This window comes from Columba livia, chromosome 2 (assembly GCF_036013475.1).
Source record: "Columba livia isolate bColLiv1 breed racing homer chromosome 2, bColLiv1.pat.W.v2, whole genome shotgun sequence".
NCBI lineage: Eukaryota > Metazoa > Chordata > Aves > Columbiformes > Columbidae > Columba > Columba livia.
The window spans coordinates 58,341,111-58,361,145 of record NC_088603.1 but is presented as its reverse complement, the minus strand read 5'-3'; the positions used below and the strand labels follow the sequence as shown (position 1 = coordinate 58,361,145).

Genomic DNA, 20,035 nt, shown 5'->3' with positions numbered 1-20,035 from the left:
GACTATTTCAGTTCTCCCATGTTTGTTATAGATTTTTCTTTTAAATTGTCAGTTTTCCTGCAATATGAAATTGCTTAAATTCATTTTAGTATGGTGCTGGGATCACTTTTTCCCTGTTAGTGCCTATATTGTAAATAGGAAGAAAATAGTTTTCTACTACAGGCAACGTGTAAAGTCTCTGTTTGCATTTTGAACATTAGCTCATTGTCAAATACTAGACTAAGAAAAAAGTGTCTTCTGAGGAAAAGAGAGGTATATTAATATTGCAGAAGCCAAAAAGAGACATGAAATTTCTTCACTCTCAAACCGCTATGTGTTTGGTTTGATTAAAACTTTCACCAAGTTCATCCAATAAATAAGCCATAATTGCAGCATGCAATACTTGAAAATTCTAAAAACAGAAGAAGCTGGATAAAAAAGGTGCATTTTTTGCAGATGGCACAATTTTATTATAAAAAGTATGACTGAAACTCTGTGTTTAACCTCTATATTTATCTGTTACCCGTAGACAGCTATGAGTAAGATAAAAGACAGCTTAAACATCAATATTCCCATTCTTCTTTTGCAATACTAAGCAAAAGCTACCACTCAAAAAGCTGTGTTTCCTAAAGAAGTATTCAGATATAAATTATGTGCAATTTCATATGACCAGGAGTATTGGGAAAGAAATGTGCAGAATACAGGGGAAAACACTCACTCAGACATACACCTGCTTATGCTTATCCCAGTCCAGGATACCTTGCTGATCACGCAAAAGTGTCCTTGTAGAGTTGGGACCTTGAAGCAGGCAGCATCACAGAGCTTCGACCCAGTATGTGATTCAAAACAAATCCTCATCGCTGGCCCTGTCCCCTGCCCTTTTACAGCTTCTGCATCACCAGGCTAAGCCTTTGCTGGAGGACTTAGGGACCCCAAACTAGGTGTCTCCCAGCACAGCTACACTCTCACAGCCAGCTGGGCGTGGTCAGTCTATCCTGCTAAGTATTCTCATTGCTGTACTCAAATTGCTGTATTTGAACACTCCATCTTTTACTCTTTTCTGCCTCTTCCCACCCCTTGGCAAGGTTTAACTTATTCTTCCTCATTCACACTGAGGTTTACAGGATTTGCCTAAGCCTGTACGGCAGCAATGGCATAAAAGAATTTTTGCTAATTCTTTGTTGTGTTTAGCAAATAGAACAAACATTTCTGCCCAGAACCAATGTGAGGGACTTAGCACACTGGTTGAACTTAGAAGTCAGAAAAATTGAACGTATGTGTAAAAAATATAAAAGCACTTCAGAGAGATAGGAAGCATCCCAGGCAAACTCTGACACTTTCAGTACGGTATGGTCTATCTGTTCAGAATCATTTTAGAAGGAAAAAGAAAGTATTAGTTCTTCCCTAAACATCACACTGTGAGGGAGTGGATGTGCAAGAAAGAACACAAAGGAGAAGTTAATAAAATTGGAAGTGCTATCATTTGTTTTAGTAAGGGGCAACACTTTCAGCTGTTTTATATCAAATCTCTTTCCTCTTCAGGTTGTCTTGCAGATTTTGTTTATACTCACCAAAAGCCTGTTATGTTCTCTTTATGTTTCTAAAGCAGGAGATCTATGAAGAGGCGAAAACACAGGCACAACCACACTTTCAGCATCCATGTTCCCACTGGGTTCCCCGTAGATGGGGCACTGATGCAGTGTGTCTCATCAGACACTAACTTATCCTTTCATGGTAGATGGTCATTTAGGAATGACTATTAATTCTAAATACTTTCCAGCCTAGTCAGCATAGCTACTGCCTTTGTTCATACACCGTAATTGCTGTGTTTCTCCTCTCTCATGTAGGAGAAACATGACCCATAGGAAAATCCTGCCTTTGGAAGCAGAGCTCTCCACCGTTCTCTGCCTTTCTCACTGCTTCATTCTGCTGGGCAGCTGCACCTTGATGAGCTGCTATATTGCAGCCTTGAAAGAGGACAAGTCTGGGATCCAGTATTTAGTTCTGCTTTGATGTTCACTGAGCATGGACAGTTTGTTCCCCTGTAAACAAAGAGAGATTCCAGGAAGAGCTTTGTTTTTTATGGCAACAAAGAGCCTGAAATAGATCGTAGTTTCAGACATAATTTCCATAAAACCTGATTATACATACAAGTGAATAAGGCTTACACATATAACAAAAAAGGACCAAAAGAAAACTAACAAGCAATCCAACAACAATAACAACATAGTGAGCAAAGAACAAGTTACACAGAATCACAGAATCATAGAATCATTTTGATTGGAAGAGACCCTCAAGATCATTGAGTCAACCATAACCTAGCTCTAGCACTAAACCATGTCCCTAAGAACCTCATCCATGCGGCTTTTAAACGCTCAGAGATGGTGACTCAACTACTTCCCTGGGCAGCCTGTTCCAGTGCTTCACAACCCTTTCTATGAAGAAATTTTTCCTAATATCCAATCTGAACCTTCCCCGGCGCAACTTGAGGTGATTTCCTCTTGTCCTACCACTTGTTACTGGGGAGAAGAGACCAACACCCTCCATGATACAACCTCCTTTCAGATATTTGTAGAATGTGAGGTCTCCCCTGAGCTTTCTTTTCTCCAGGCTAAACAGCCCCAGCTCCCTCAACCACTTGTGCTCCAGGCCCCTCACCGGCTTTGTTGCCCTTCTCTGAACTCTCTCTAGCACCTCAATGTCTTTCCTATAGTGAGGGGGCCAAAACTGAACACAATATTCGAGGTGGGGCCTCTCCAGCACTGGGTGCAGGACGACAATCACTTCTCTAGTTCTGCTGGCCACAATATTCCTGATACAAGCCAGGATGCTCTTGGCCTTTTTGGCCACCTGGGCACACTGCTGGCTCATATTCAGCCGGCTGTTGATCAACTTCCCCAGGTCCTTTTCCATCAGGCAGCTTTCCAGCTGCTCTTCTCCAAGCCTGTAGCATTCCATGGGGTTGTTGTGACACAAGTACAGGACCCGTCACTTGTTCTTGTTGAACCAGATACGATTGGCCTCAGCCCAATGATTCAGACAATCCAGATCTCTCTGTAGAGCCTATGGGTTTCCAGGGTAAGCCATAGATTGTACAGACACCAATCTGTGTGTACATGTATTAATATCAAAGAAATGTTATTTTGTTGGGTTTTCTGGATATTGGAGAACAAAACAAACAATTCAGGTGTGTATCAATGCATCCATGTGGTGCGTGTATGTACATTGAATACACATATATATATTTTGCATATATAAAGTCAAAGAATAATTTAGGTGAAAAGAAGGTATCTGGGGTCCTGGGCCCTTCAAACTGCTCAAAGCATGATTAACCTCAAAGTCGGATTAGGTTGCTCAAGGCCTGGTGTAGTGGAGATAGATACAACAGCCAACCAGTCACTGAAGGTGTGTGTTTTTTTCTCCTAGAAGTTGATTTTTTCCTTCATATTGGAGGGAAATAAAATGTAGCTGATCCCTATCAATAGGACACTGATGACTTCTATAGAGGGTAAATAAACAGATTTTGCATCAAAAACCAGAACCAGGGGAGTTTTTCCTCTAGATTATTAACATGAGAAACAGAGACATAAATTGATTCTAGTGTGTTCTTTTTTATTTCTGGTTACTCTTGCTTCCACAGGTGCTTCATAAACCCCATAGCTGGCTGAGGAAGGACTGCGATGAAAATGAGGGAAAAGATGTAGATACTAGGGGGAAAGGCAGCGATAGATGAAAAATGAAAAAACATCTATGAAGAGAGAAAACCTATTTCTTCAGATGTTGAAAATTTTCTTTGAATTTTGACACAAATCTATCAGCTGAGACAGGACATGATTTTCTTTCATTTTCTTACCAGGTATATTGAGCCTCTATTTCCTCTGACCCTCTTGTCAGAAACCATGTTATTTTTACAGAAGAAAAGAAGAAAACCCTCTATGACTGAACAGCCTTTTTAGTATTTATCTAAAAAAGGTGTGAGTGCATATTAAGGAGCCTACAAATCTTAGAGCTCACCCATTTGTTTAAAAATCAGAGTATTCTTGGAAGTGACATTCAAGGAGTTAATACAACAAGCAAACAGCAGTGTCAAAGACCAGAAAAAATTACCTAGGCATGGACAGTAAATTAACAGTGTCTGCAGACCTGTCAAGACTGCCTTGAGTAATGACATTTGCCTTTTTTTTTTTTTTTTAATTTAAAATAACCAAAAAGAAACATTGGCTTTAAATGGTCTCACTCCTGCACTGATTTAGTATATGCACTTTAACGAAAGATCACACAAGTTTTCAGGTAGACTGTGTTACTTCTCAGAAATTTTTCCTTCATAAGTGAGTTTTCTCTTTAAAATCATCCAGTTTGAGAAATTAGAACAATTTTATAGTGTATAGAATGAACTGTATTGTTTTGGGAATAAATTATTTCATCTTCCAGGGCAACTTCTTCATGCACCAGGCATCTATTTGGAAGTTGTGGAGGGAATGAATATTTCTTGCTTATTTCTGATCACTTTCTGCAGGCTTTGTTCACTCCAATGCAGACAACAGAAAAAGCCATGGTAGAATCATCTTACCTGAAGATGTGTATAGCTGTAGACAAAATCTCTAGATTCAGAAGACTTTAAGGTGATTTCCCCAGGAATTATACAGATAATTTTTCTACTAAGTGTATTCTAAAATCCAAAATGTTAAGGCTGAAAATTTCTAATATCTTGAAAGGTCCTTATTATAGGGATATTTCAATGACCTTACAGCCTATTCTTAAGTAAGGAATTAGTTTTTTATGTCACTACAGTTCTCCCACAATCACTTGATACTTTTGACACCTGAACCATAAAAATCAGCTGCTGACCATCCCCACAGAGCACTTTGGAAATTCAAGACCTGTCCAAGCATAGATTTTATGCCCAGAACACTAACAACAAATTCTTGATTACAGTCATAAGACAAAAGTGTTGAGTCAACAGTTTTCAGTGTGGTAGTTCACCACACTAATTTGCAACCTGAATAAAAGCCAGACACAGCTCCCAAAAGCACAACTATACCAAAAAAAAAAAAAAAAAAAAAAAAAAAAAAAAAAAAAAAAGTTAAGGCAGACTTTCAGACTTTAGCTCTTCCAGGTTTTACATGAGTGATTGTGGAAATGTACTTCTAAATTAACTTGCTCATTTCAAATGCCAAAAGGAGTATACATTATACAGAGGACATTCATAATATTCACATTCAGCCTTTCTAAAATGAAGCCACAGAAAGAAAACATCTTGATCTAATAACATAGATACAATCATCATCGGCCTGTACAAATATTGAAAACATCATGTTTTAGCCATCTTTGCTGATTGAAAACTAAACAAAGAAACAGTTACATTATCCATCAGACCATATTATTACATAGTAGTGTATGAACCAGACTCTCTTCTTCATTTTAAAGAGGTGGTTTCCTTAGTGAATATCACATAGTGGTGAGAAAGAAGCAGCCACACATATTAAAAAGATGCACAGACAACCAGAAAACCAGCAGAAATAAGAAAAAATTACTTACAGCAGTTACTGATATGTTGATCGAGATTGTCCATTTTTATTGCATTCTTTGCTAGAGTTTTTTATATTCTGGTATTTCAGGAGTGATTGATATCAGCTGCAACACAAGAAAAGGCACTGTTATTTTAACATGTGAATCTAATGGTTCAATGGCCACATGTCCCTGAATTTTCTTTGAGAAGAATTCAATTTCTCTCTTGTGACTGGGAGATGTATTTACTTTCAGAGAAGTTCTAGTGCAATGTTGAATGATTGACATTAATTCATGCTGAAGCAGTGCAGTACATACACTATTCCTACAAACACTACAAAGTGCTATTCTTGCCTTTAAAATGTATTAGTAATAACAAATATTTGTTTTACAGAAAATAAATGAACTTAACATTTTTTAATTAAAAATTGAATGAGGGTTTGTGGTTTTAAATAAATCATCATCTACTGGGTATGATAAAGAGGAACTCTAGAAGAAAACAAAGTATGTAACTTAATACAGAAAAATTATATTAATTCATGCAGAAGTACTGCAAATTCCATTTTCCATTTTTACAAAAGTATGAAACACCTTGATACATTGTTACCATGTTTAGGTAAACTTCAGAATGAAGTGTTTTCTTGTGTTCATTTATAAAGAATAGGCTTGAGTAATAGACCTGATGTTGTGTGCCTGACTGACAAAGGCACTCAGAAATCTTTTACTCTTCATCGGTTTAATACATATTTTCAAGTTTACCAATGGCAGCCTCTGTAAAGCTTAGATATTAAAAAAATAACTTCATTCCAATCTTTACAGTGAAAGGAAAGACTCAGGTAGGAGTGGACATACTCATTGGATCAAGATCTGTCTGCGTAAGTAGAGGGACAGGCAGGGCTTTGGCCTCAGTGATTGTGGGACCCTCTTTGAGGAATGAGTACTTCGACAAAATAGGGCAAGAGTGTTTTGGCAAACAGGCCTGCTAACCTGTTAAGAACTGTAAATTAGGTATATTGGGGAGGTGTGGTAAGGCATAGGGGAGCAAAGAAGGGACAATGGAACTCTCATGCTTCCCTGGAGAAAGCAAGTTTGCAAAGGATGTAAATGCCCACACTCTAGAAACACATAGGACCTGAAGAGCTATGACCTCATTGAGTTTACAGAAATGTGATGTGGTAGGTCCCACTGGAACGCACATGGATGGATGCGTATTTTTTCAGGAAAGACAGGTGAGGAGGAAAGGGTCTGCTGTATGCAAAGGAATGGCTGGAGTGCACAGAAGTATCATCACAGAGGAAGTGGTGACAAGCCAGCTGAGAATTTATGCATGAGGTTAGAGGATAGACCATCATGGGTAGCATACTTGCTGCAGAAGACAAAATTAAAAAGTAAATGAAGCCTGCAGACATCTGGAAGAAGCCTTGCAACCACAAAGTGGCTCTCATGGGGATCTTCATCTGGGTGTCTGCTGGAAAGACAGTAGAGCTGGACACAAGCAATTCAGGAGATTTCTAGTGTGTGTCGAAGAGAATTTACTGATGCAGATGATTGATCAGCCATTCAGTGAAATATTTTATTTGAACTATTACTCACAATCAGTAAATAAATGGTCAAAAATGTGGAAGTCAAGAACAGACTTGGCTGCAAATGCCGTGAGACTGTGCAGTTCAAAATCCTGAGAGAAGTAAGGCAAATAGCAGAATCCCAAGTCTGAACTTCAAGACAGCAGACTTCTGCCTATTCAGGGACCTACTTGGTGGGATCCCATAGGGCATTGCTCTGGAGGGTAAAGGGGTCCAGAAGAACCAGCTGATCTTCAAGGACAACATCCTTAAAGCACAAGAATGACCCAAGCCAATGTGCTGTAAGTAAAGCAAGTTGTTACAGAAACTGAGCATGAATCAACAGAGAACACCTGACTGAGCTCAAATACGAAGCTGAGTTGAGATCTGCTGGTTAAACTAAAGGGCAAGAAGGAAATGAGCAGGCAGCAGAAGCAGGGACAGGTATCCTGGGGAGAGAACAGGGACACTGCTCCCTTGTGCAGAGATGGGGTCAGAAAGGCCAAGGCACAACTGGAGCTGAACTTGGCAAGGGATGCAAAGAGTAGCAAGAAGGGCTTCTACAGGTATGTCAAACAGAAAAGGAGGGTTGAAGGAAGTGTAGCCCCCCCCGATAAACAAGACTGGTAAATTGGTAACAATGGACAAAGAGAAGGCTGAGGTACTCAACAACTTGAGGTACAACAACAACACACTTCTCAAGCGGATGAACTGCAAGACAGGGAATGGGGAAGCAAAGTTCTTCTACTGTAAGTGAAGATCAGGTTCATGATTACTTAAAAACCTGAACATACATAAGTCTAGGGGACTTGATTTCAGAGTCTTGAGGGAATTGGCTGATGCAATTCCCAAGCCACACTCCATGATATTTGAGAAGTCTTAGCAGTCACGTGAGGTCCCTGGTGACTGGAAAAAAAGGGTAGAAAGGAGGACCCCCGGATCTACCGACCTGTCAGCCCTAGCTCTGTGCCTGGGATGATCATTGAACAGATCCTCCAAGAAGCTACGCTAAGGCACATGGAGGTCAGGGAGGTGACTCAGTACAGCCAGCATGGCTTCAGCAAGGGCAAGTCCTGCCTGACCAACCTAGTGGCCTTCTATGATGGAGTAACTACATCAGTGGACAAAAGAAGGGTTATGGATAGACAACTCTATCTGGACTTCTGTAAAGCCTTTGACACAGTGTCCCTCAACATTCTTTTCTGTAAATTGGAGAGGTATGGATTTGATGGGTAGACTGTTCAATGGATGAGGAACTGGTTGTATAGTCACACCCAGAGGGTAGTGGTCAATGGCACAATGTCTGGATGGACACTGGTGAGAAGTAGTGTCCCTCAGGGGCCCGTACTGGGACCAGTATTGTTAAATATTTTCATCAATGATATAAACATTGGGAATGAGCGCACCCTCAGCAAGTTTGTGGATGACACCAAGCTGAATTTTGCAGTTGACACACCTGAGGGATGGGATGCCATCCAGAGGGACCTCGACAAGTTCAAGAAATGGGCCCGTGCAAACCTCATGAGGTTCAACAAGGCCAAGTGCAAAGTCCTGCACCTCAGTTGGGGAAACCCTGATATCAACATGGGCTGGGGGATGAAGGGATTGAGAGCTGCCCTGTGGAGAAGGACTTAAGAATACCGGTGGATGAAAGATTGGACTATGAGCAGGCAATGTGTTCTTACAGCCCAGAAGGCCAATCACATCAAAAGGATGTGGTCAGTAGGTTGAGGGAGATGATTCTGCCCCTCTACTCTGCCTCTGGTGAGACCCCACTTGGAGTACTGCATCCAGCTCTGGAGCCCTCAGCACAGGAAAGACATGAACCTGTTGGAGAGCATCCCAAGGAGGGCCACAATATGATCAGAGGGCTGGAACACCTCTCCTATGAGGACAGGCTGAGAGAATTTGGGTTGTTCAGCCTGGAGAAGTTAAGGTTCCAGGGAGACCTTGTTGCGGCCCTTTGGTACTTAAAAGGGGGCTATAAGAAAGATGGGGACAGACATTTTAGCTGTCCCTGTTATGACAGAAGAAAGATTAATGATTTTATACTAAAGAGGGGAGATTCAGGCTGGACATGAGGAAGAAATTTTTTATTATGAAGGTGGTAAAACACTGGAAAAGGTTGCCCAGAGGTGTGTTAGATGTCCCATCCCTGGAAACATCCCAGGCCAGGTTGTACAGGGCTCTGAGCAACCTGATCTGGTTGAAGGTGTCCCTGCTCATTGCAGTGGGGGTTGGACTAGATGACCTTTGAAGGTCCCTTCCAACCTAAACTATTCTATGATTGTATGATTTTGTGATTCTATGAAAAAGAAGTACACAGAGCAAGAAGTTGGGACAAATTACCCAGGAGGAACATAGAGCATTTGCAGGGATTGTGGTAGAAGTGCCCAAAGCTCACAGGGTGCTTGAACTAGCAAGGGGTATTAAGGGCAAAAGGAAGGGTTTCTATAAGTATATTGGCAACATAATAAAGGCTGTGGAGAGTGTGGGCCTACTGCTCAATGGGGCAAGGAAGAAAGCACATGAAAGAGGCTGAGGTGCACTGCCACAAACTTTGCAGGAAGGTGTGAGGAACTGGGAAGGCAAGGGTAGGCTTTACACATATATGCAGTGGCAAAAAACCCACTCCTACTCTGATGCAGTCTAAATTTTTTCTAGGTATTATAAATTAACCTTATTTCTATCACATGCTTTCATATATTAGCATGATGGTAGAATAGAAGTGAGACAGAATATACTTAGTTTGACACAGTCATTCTGTGACCCTGGCCAAGGTATTTAAAGATTCCTATCCAGAACCCCTTTCCAAACAACAGTTCTTCGTTTCTTGTCTGTTGTAACTTTCTATATTGTAGGTTCTTTCAGAAAGGAATTACCCATTTATTTCTGCAGCAACAGTGATTCTAAGACCAGTGGTGTTTTTGGCACTTCTATGTGTCATTTTAAATACATTAAAAGATGATCAGACAAAAAGCTTTGGAAACTATACAAAGTGTTTTGGTCTTTAGAATTACTTTAATTATATTATTTTGAATTGGTTTTCTTTTTATGCTTTTATTTCATATATCCTCTGAACTCTCTTTGCTATTTATGTCTCATTTGAGTTTTAATTGCTACCTTTTTTGTAGCTGAGAATGTAACAGGTCAGTTCCCTTTTCCTTTGTTGAGAAATCAGGAAATGCTTTTGCATTAGAAGACAGGATTGTGGCTTTCTTTCCTTATCTCCACCTCTCCAGAAGGTGACTGACTGTCACCTTGGAGAGGTATGGTCACATTGTTTTGTGACTATTAATTTCAAGTCTTCTCTAAAAGTGGTTCCGCCCAATTGAAGCACACCAAGCTATACCTTCATCAGCTGTATTACATTTAGACACCTTTTGTATTGTCTAAGCAGCAAATTCTTTACAAGAACCTTGCTAATACACCGAACTCTTCCTTATTAAGCTTTATTTGGCTTGATGTCCCATCATTGAACATCTTAAACATCCTTAGAGGGTGTATCTACACTCAAAACTTCCTCTGCCTTACTCTACAGGTCTACATAAGACAGTGCAGCTTTCCAAGTGGAGATGCGACTATGCGTTGCGATGAGCATCTGTAAGCAAGTAACTCAGATGACTAAGATGGAAAGTAAGCCACATCAGTATAAAGAACCTTTAAACTAGTTTACCTGCATGCACACTAGAGTTTCTTTTGGTGCAATTAACACAGTCTCATAAAACAAAATAGAATCACAGAATAGCTTGGGTTGGAGAGCACCTTCAAGGTTCATCTAGTCCACCCCCACTGCAAAGAGCAGGGACATCAACTGGATCAGGTTGCTCAGAGCCCCATCCAGCCCAGCCTGGAATGTCTCCAGTGATGGGACATCTAACACCTTTCTGGGAAACCTGTTCCAGTGTTTAACACCTGAAAATGGTATATTTATTACCTGGTTCCTTTCATTTTGAAGGTCCTTTCTGTTCTCATACTTTTCTGTTACCTCTGTTTTCCCCAGTCAGGGCTGTTTACCCTAAAGGCTCTTAAGTCTTGCTGGATATTAACACTTTATTTCAACTTGGTCGAACACAAGGTCCAATATAACGAGAAACCTAGGGTGTATGAGGTGTAATGTTGTGGACAAATCGAACAATTTCATTTACCATGCTCCAGCCTTGTGTTACCACAACTCAGCCTACCCATGGTCATAAGCAATTGCTGAAAGAAGAATAATCTACCTCTGCTTTGAAGCAACAAATTGCAGATCAGATCAAATCATTACAGAAGCAGTGATACAGTCCATTGAAGAGGGTAACAGCTTTTTGAACTCTTTGAACTCAATCTGCAAGAGCACATAACACTAGGTCTATAATTGGTTTGTTTTCCATTGGTCTACTCACCTGCCCTACCCTGTAATGATGAACTTTTATTCCATCTACTCTGCTTGGTACTTTGCTCATTTCACAGTACGCATTATTAGATCAATTCTGTATATCATTCTCTCTCACTTGCCTCATAACTAACATACATTATGTATATGGTGTACTTGGACCATGTACTTGGTTTTAGCGCTACCAGTTATATAAGGTAGATATTTTGCTCCCTGTTCAAGCACTTACTGCTGAACCAAAAACATACATTTCCTATTTAAAACTCTAACCAGGAATTTCAAATTATTGTATTGCTGCTCAGAGGCTGACATAAGTCTCCTTGAAATCTACACAAACAATATGTGTTTTCAGACCATGTTTTTATCTTTTTCCAGGCATCTAACAAACTGAAATACTTTTTTTTCAGACTGAGTTTATATTTTTGGAGCCTACATGAACACTATAACAAAGAGCGAGGTATGGGAGATGCCAATTTGTTCCCCCTTTTTCAGAAACAGTGTACTGCCTCTCCAGGAATATTTTTAGGCTTACAAAAAATTCACAAAACTCATCTACAAATTCACATGTCTTGGACTTCCTCTTCAATTCAAATAATTCTCTTGGGGATTTACCACTACCGGCTGTTTTCTGTTTTGTCAGAATGTTTCTTGCACCTCTCTTCCATAGGAATTGGCTGAAATTGAACATTTTTTTTTTTACTTTTCCTAATGAAAGAAAATATTATTAAATAAAAGGTTCTTTCCTTCTTCAAATATATTTATTCGTGGCACTTTTTCCCTCTGATTTTTTGTTTGTTTGTTTGTTTGCTTTTAAATAAAATAAAAGAAAAACAGGGTTTCAGCTTTTTAAACCAGGAGTTTAAAATTGCTTTAGACACGCCATTTAAAAATTCTACGGTTAGCAAGGATATAATAAATAAAGGATCATTGGAGAACTTAAGTTCATGAAATCTTCATAGCCAGATTTTTAGGACAATGCAAGGGAATACAGAGTGGTTAAGGATGGAAGGAAGCTTAGAGGAAGCTTAATCCTTTCCATTTGTGTTCTCCAAAGGCAAACAAGCATCCCATGCATTGGGCTGGCAGAAACTATCTAGATACATTTTGCACTCTTATGTTGTTGGAACATGGGGATTAGAAGCGTGGCCACCCCTTTCAGGTGAAACCTTTGACCATAAATTTGAGTGGGCAATACAAAGGGTTCCACAGCAATCAAACAGAACTTTTGAAAACTAACTCTACATATTAGTCAAATTCTGATGCTAAACTTTCCTGGATAGTGCAATAGATTCTGCTTCCCTACCAAAGCTGTAATTACATTTCTTTAAAGATTTTACAGAGAGCTTATAATAATTATTTCTTACATGTTGAGTAATGAAAAAATGAGAACCCTTTTATTCCTTTGTTTATTAATTGGTAATGCAGTTTCCTCCTCCAGGTTGCTCTAGATCTTCCCAAACTTAATCTATTTTACCCAGACTTTACATACAGAAATGTAAAGATGCATTTAATTCACTATGAGCCAGTTAAGTTGAATGGTAACTTCTACTTGATAATTTAAATTTGTTATGAACTTTCAAGTTACCTTGGGTGATCCTTTTTTGTCTTTTGAAACAATGCCAAGGCAGCAGCCCTGTCTCCTAATAGATGCTAGGTGATCCTGGCTTTTTTCTCTGGGAATGACAGAAAAATATAAAGAAGTTTAACATGCACACCTTTTGATGAAAAGCCATAAATATTTCTTTGATCTTTGAATTATACAAGGAAAATAATTACTGAGAGAATATCAAGAAAGGAACATATTGATATTGGTTAGGTGGGATGCGCACATGGAAAAGCGCAGTTGCAATGCCAAGAATGTAGAAGGGAGGGGATGCCAAAACACCTGTCTATCCATGGTGTTTCTTGTCTGTGCTTATACCTTCTGACAAACTTTAATTATATCATCTCCTGTTGTTTATTCACCTGCCTTATTCAGTGCATAGATGGCTGAAGACAGTAAGGTACTCAGAGATTTACCCTCACAAAACTCATGTGGAACATTGTCATTCCTACTATTCCAATTGAAAAACAGAGACCTAGAAAAGTAGGTGACTTGCCCAGTGACAAAATTAGTCAATGACAAGCAGAATTGAATATCCTTAGGGAAATGCACCAAATAGTGTAAGGCACAAAGACCTTTAAAGCCTCGTATTACAATGGCTTTACTTCTTCTTCTTCTGTTCAACTCACGATTTTGATAACACAAATTTTAAAATATTCTAATGAATATTATGACTTTGGAAAAAGTATTAGAACAATATTTCCTTTTGTTGTAAAAAATAAATGCTAAAACAAGTTCTCTTTTAATATAAATTCTGTAGTAATTTAACTGTTTACTGATAGTTTATTTTTTGAAAGATAGGTCCTCCAAACTTTTTTGATCATGCAACCTTATCAGTAAAAAAATTGTAAGCATGCCCACCCCATATATATATATTCATTACAAAATACAAAAACAGAAATAAAAAAGAATGAGATAAGGATGAAAAAAGTACTAGTTGTTTTTGTTGTTGTTGTGTTGTTGTTTAAATAGAATAAAATAAGTTTTAAAAAATATTTTCTTTTCACATCCTAATGGATTGTATTGTGCAGCCCCTGAGATGCATGTACCATGCTTTGGAGATCACTGCTCTAAGTAGCCATTTCAGTCTGTGCTTGAATATCATCACTGAAGCAGATTTATGCAGGGCTCTGAAAGTTGCCCAATCTACTTGCTATTTAGGTTTTCTTTTCCTACCTTTGCACCTAAACAATTTTCAAAAGGTTTCACTAGAATGCCCTTTTGCAGTCTTCAATTCAGCTTTTACTGCAGGGCCAAGACCACTTGGAGCTTTTTCTGGGATCCCAGCTGAGATTGAAAACATGTACCAATACAAGAGATAAAAATACCAATATACTATAAAGTTTTTTATGTAATAAAATCTGTGTAGTGCAATATAAAATACAAAGCTAAAGGTGGGGAAAAAACTCTTTCTCTTTTGAAGGATATGTCTTCAAGGAACCTTTAATTAGACAGGATCTAAATACTAAAATAACCAGTTCAAGCAGCTTGATTTGTATAGATTGTGGGGTTTTTTAATATATTGATTTAATTAGGCATTATTGAACCATATTTAGAAGATAAGTGAAAGTCTCTAAAGACTTATTTATGGACACCATATGGCAGCTCTTAAAAGTGATGTTCAAATTATGTATAATGAGCCACATAAAAAAGAGGATGTGCCATAAGAAGGACTCCTAAACAAAAATGATGCTATTGTTGAAGGATTTAAATTCTAATATGGGATTTTAGAATCTCTTTCAGGAGATGCCCTACAGCTAACTGACAATATTTGGGGTAGTGTTCATATTACATGATGCAGCTGCAAAAAGTAAATTTTTGTGATGGATTAAAAAATAATGGTAGGAATCCACAGAGAAGATAAGTAAGGGAGACATGAGAATCTGAAAGAATGGCCAGTCAGAGAAACACACTGGTCATGTTTTCATTACAGTAAATGCATCTCTCACTTTAAAGTATCTGCTCAGTTATCAACCTGCAGTTACCTATTTTGACACATGATCCCTGACTATCATTTTCATGAAGTAAACTCTGTGCCTAGTATACATTTAGTGATCCCGAGAATACCACTGAAATTCTCCTTTGGTATGAACTTGGTTTCATTTTTTTCTGAATTTGTCTTATGTTTTTCTCACAAAATATTAACAGCTCAAGAATTGAAACAAAAGTATGTGTTACATCAAAAGCAAGCAAGCAAACAAACAAAACCCCAACCAAACAAAAAAAACTAACAAACGAACAAAAAAGTGACCAAATGAAACCCACACAGATTCCAAACTCAAGCTCTCAAAAGTAAAAAACTAAAGCGATGGTTCCAGCCTGAAGTCCTTGTGCTGATGTTGATATCTGAACCATTCTGAGAAGTCCAGAGGAAATATTTTTTCCTCGGTTAATTTTTCCATAGGAGCTGTACCTTTTTAAGTAGCTCATTCTTCTTCTGTCTACCTTTGACACAAGCAATTTCCTCCTTGCTGCCTGGGTACCAGCTGGAAAAGCACTGAGAGTCCAGGCCACAGACTCCCTAATCTGAGTGCATAATTTTTATGATATAGGAGCTGCTGTGGCAGAACTTGTTAATGAATTTCTGTCCCTACACTTCTGTCTGGCTGGAGGGAGCATAATACCTTCTCACTTTTGTTAACAAACATCATGGCAGTTGTAGCATCACATTGTAAATGGCTGATTCCTTATGTGTCCAAAACCAATAGATGACGCATTTCAGATCTTCATCAGCTCACTGAAGAAATAACAACAGAGGAGTGGGAACAAAGAGGAACAGCTGCTGGCGGGTCTGGAATATATTAAACTGGCATTGCTACACCTGTGTCACAAAACTGTGTATTTTAAAGGCAAATGATAAGGTAATTCCTGACAAACAAGTTCAATTACAGGCAAAGGCCTTCTCAGCCCTTCAGTCTTGGACTGAAGATGGTCACTCTGGGAGGAGTGGTGGATGTGGACAGTCCATTTTCCACACAGAAGCTGGGAAGGACTGGAGCAGATGGGCTCTGATGAATTGAGCTGCTACTCTATTAAGTGGATAGCTACTTTTAGGTGAATTTTCATCAAAAAGCACACCCACATCCCTGACACAAAGGTCATTCTCTCACATTCCCTGCACCAAACAAACCCCACTGAAGCAGAATGTGTTCCAGCTCTCCAACGTACAAGAGCAACACACGTGTTTAAAAAGGTACCATAGTCTTCCTCCCTTTCCTCAATCTCATCAACAACTAAACCAGCATGGCTAAAAATACCTACAACATTTCTTGGCACACAAGCATTTTCAATCTAAATACTTCAATGCAGCAAAATTACAATGAAGTAGAAACAGGATTTAAAAATAGAAAATGTCAAGCAAATTTTACTAAAGCCAAAGTTAGAGCCTTTTGTGATATGAAAACATTGAATTTGAAATAGAAAAAAAAAATATGTAAAAACCTTAAAGATCACAAAAGAAGAAGGGCTGAGATTGCAAATGGAGAAGTGAGAAGTTCCAAGGCAGAACACTGTGAGAGGCAATTAAGGTGACCTGGCCTGCACTCATACTAGCTGGATGAAGGCACAATAAGCATGCCTAGTATTGGATCATAAAATACCTTGCAAAACTTGCTGAGTTAAAATCTTTGTATTTGGATCTACTTAGAATATGGACCTAGCAAGGTTCACCAAATCAACTCATGCAAAAATATACTGTGAAAGGTAGAGTTGCTGGTGCCCCAGCTGTCCCATTTGCTTGAGATTTCTCACAATTCTGGAAACACTTAGAGCTCTCTCTTGTCCTAACAGCAGAGAGACAATTTGGCAGAAAAATGGCTTGTGCACCAGGCATGTGCCCTTCACTGATCCTGTGAAAGTGTCCACAAATCCAGATAACTTTAAATTTTTGAGAAATAAAGGACAGATTGTCCATGCTTAGAATATATTTTTATTGTTCTTCAGTAGAAGAAGTCTAAAATAATTCCATCTTTAATAAGATGTTTGACTCAATCTTCTCAGGTCTGGGCACAATATAAGAGGATCTCCTTCACAGACAAGTTACGTACTTCCAACCCAGTGTACAAATAGAGTCTGGCTACGCCCTCTATCAGATTCTTAATCTAGAGCTGGTTTTAAAAGCAGTGTTGAGTACACACACTCAGTTTTTAATTCAAATTCAGATAATACAATGGGTAGATAAGCAGAAGAAAATAGACTGTAATTAAGATTATAGAGAGACTAAGATTCACAGGGCCGGGAGGCTAAGACTGGGAGTCAAAGAGTAAAGAGTACAAAGATTAAGATACATAAGAAACACCAATTAATTCTGGCATTTCCTGACCTATGAATAAGTGACTTTATAGTTTTAAAAGCCATCTTTTAACACCGTTCCCAGATGTACTTGTGAGTGAATGAGTATTAAGTACAAATAACAACAAAAAAAGATTAACCAGTTTGTGTTTCAGCCCTTTCTACCTAAGATAAGAAAAAGCTTAAAAAAAGCTTAAGCTATTTAAGCACATTACACTTTTCTTTTAATCTTATGCTGCTGCTTATTTTACTCATAATTGTTTATTCCGATAGATATGCTATGCAACATTTCTCTGTATAGTAAATCAAATGATTGAACAGTTCACTTCTACTACAAGCTGAAACTCAAATATGCTTTTTCTTGACATAGTCCACCATAGACCTAAAAACATCTTAAATGAAAAACTGATTCCTTTCATGAACATACATAGAATAATGGGTTGCCAACAAAATAAATAATCTATTTTTTTCCTTATTTTTCAGCTGTCAGTAGATTTGTAAGATCTCTTACTTAGAAACTTTTGGATCTCCTCCAATGATTTGGAATCCCTTAGGAGTAGTTACATTTATACAGTCGTAAAATTACATTTGGCCCTTTGAAGGCAACTGCAAGGCTGGTGTGGCCCCCCAGTGAAAAAGTGTTTGACAACCCTGCCTTAGGGTATCTGGTACAGATTGATTTGTTATTATAAATATTATGCAGTTTATGCCTCTGAATAGCTCATGCTGTAGCAGTGTCTTGGCTCCAGCCGATGATTAATAACAAAATGGTTTCTACTATACACTTATTGCCTACATACACACAGCTATTGGAATGATATAGCATTATGGGTTCTTATGGCTTACCAGGGGCAAAAAGAATTCTTCTTTTCTATTTCTATAGCTGCCCCAAGACACAACACTGAATGCTGAAAGCAAAGTGAAAAAAATTGTGAAAATCTAAAGATGAACCAAAAGGAAGAAAACAGAGCACAGAGTAGAAAAACTTTTTCAGTTTGAAATTACTTAGAATTTTCACCTATTTTTGACACACAGTTTCTCATTCCACCATTTATTTTCCAAAAAATGCTTCTACCTGAACCTTTTCAAATTATTACTCCATTTGACATACATTATTTCAAATGTTATAAAACCAAGTGAATTTTTTTCTTATCATGGATATTTTCACTGAGAACATGCCCCATGAGCCATGTATCTGCAATAACCACAGACAATCACTGCTCTGAAAAGAGGTGAAGGTGGATAAAGTTACAAGGAAAGGAAGAAATGAGCCTAGCACAACTGAATGTGGTTTCATGACACAGTCTTTCAAAGGATTGTTGTCTCTAGTCTACAAAATACGGATATGTATACTACAGAAGAAAAAGGTAGCATAGACAGTTCAGCAGCATCTTGCATTGACACCACTGAAAGCATCTCAATCTCCAGGAGAGGTATTAAAAAAGCAAAGGCCTAAATAAATAAGATAAATATAATTCACTGACTTTCTATGGAAATATAAGACATAGACCCTTTATTTAAGATAATAGATCCACTGATTTATTTGGGATTATTTGAGCAGGACAGAACACCAATAGGTAGCACTGCCTCAGGTAGAACCTGGAGAACATTCTGATGATGGGGTTTGTTAGTGGGAAATGCTAGTTTGTCAAATCTAAGCTTGGATTCTCAGGATCATCCTGATTCATTGTGTCTCCACACTCAATAAAGCAGGGGTGGAGAGAAAAATTTCCTAATAGTCACTGAAGTGAGATGCCTCAAGCTAAGCAGCAAGTATATATCCCCTACATGTAGCTTTACTTTTACAACAACTGAAAACTTGTTAAAAAATAGCTGTTGTATTCTACGAAAAGTATTGAAAGGTGCAAAGATTTTTCTTCTTGGCACATCAGACTGAGCCTGATATCTCCAGCCACTCCTGGTACAATGCTGGCAAATCGTTCTTCCAGGAATTTAATCTCAGTACAACTTCCTGATTTCTAGAAAATCACTGTGACTTCTCTGCATAAAATCTTATAAAAAATAATAAAGAGGGCACTCTGACAACCACCAGTCCACTGGTTGCACAGGGGAGTACATATCTGTTTTTTCAGGGAACATGAGGAAAATCTCAGGCTCCGTCTCATGCGCCAAGAAGTAGAATATTTGCACATTTCAAGACTCATCACAGAATACAACAGCCATTTATGAGCAAGTTTTTAGTTTGTATGTGTGTACACATGCACACACAGATCATCTATACACATGCGTATACATAGATGCACATCATAATTGAATAGGCATGTAGATGTATCAGTTTTAAAACTAGAAATACTCCTCTCACTTCCCCCTTGAAAAATACTGATGAATCTGACCCTTTAAAGGTAAATCTACATAGGTTTGGGACACTTAGAATTTCCTTCAATATGAAAGTTTTTGGTCAGTCACCTGAATGGCTGTGATTAGTTGGCCTCTACAGGCTTTCACCAAAATGAAACAGATTATTAGTCTAACCACTGCTAACAACCTAGAGCAGATGCTTTAGGGTAAGATAAAGTGACTTAATATTAAGCATGAAGGTAGAGAAAATACCTTTTGCTCTACTTAATATATTAGGACCACTACAACAAATGTCACAAAGAACTAAACTGTACCAAGCTACCTTTTCCTCTCTCCTCCCATTTAACATATATTTTTAAAAGGCTATGAATTTTAGGTTTAGCTCTTTGAGGAGAAAGA

The 20,035-nt window shown here is 38.4% G+C and overlaps 1 long non-coding RNA gene across 1 annotated transcript in view; it reads right to left on the bottom strand.

Moving 5' to 3' along the window:
* The window catches only part of LOC110361764 (uncharacterized), a 91,958-nt gene that overhangs the window by 10,549 nt on the left and 61,374 nt on the right, over nt 1-20,035 (bottom strand). Inside the window, exons 3-5 of the long non-coding RNA XR_010470217.1 lie at nt 13,010-13,097; nt 5,518-5,613; nt 1,551-2,021 (exon numbers count right to left, since the gene is read on the bottom strand). This is a non-coding gene — a long non-coding RNA (uncharacterized LOC110361764). The remainder of the gene's footprint in view (nt 1-1,550; nt 2,022-5,517; nt 5,614-13,009; nt 13,098-20,035) is intronic.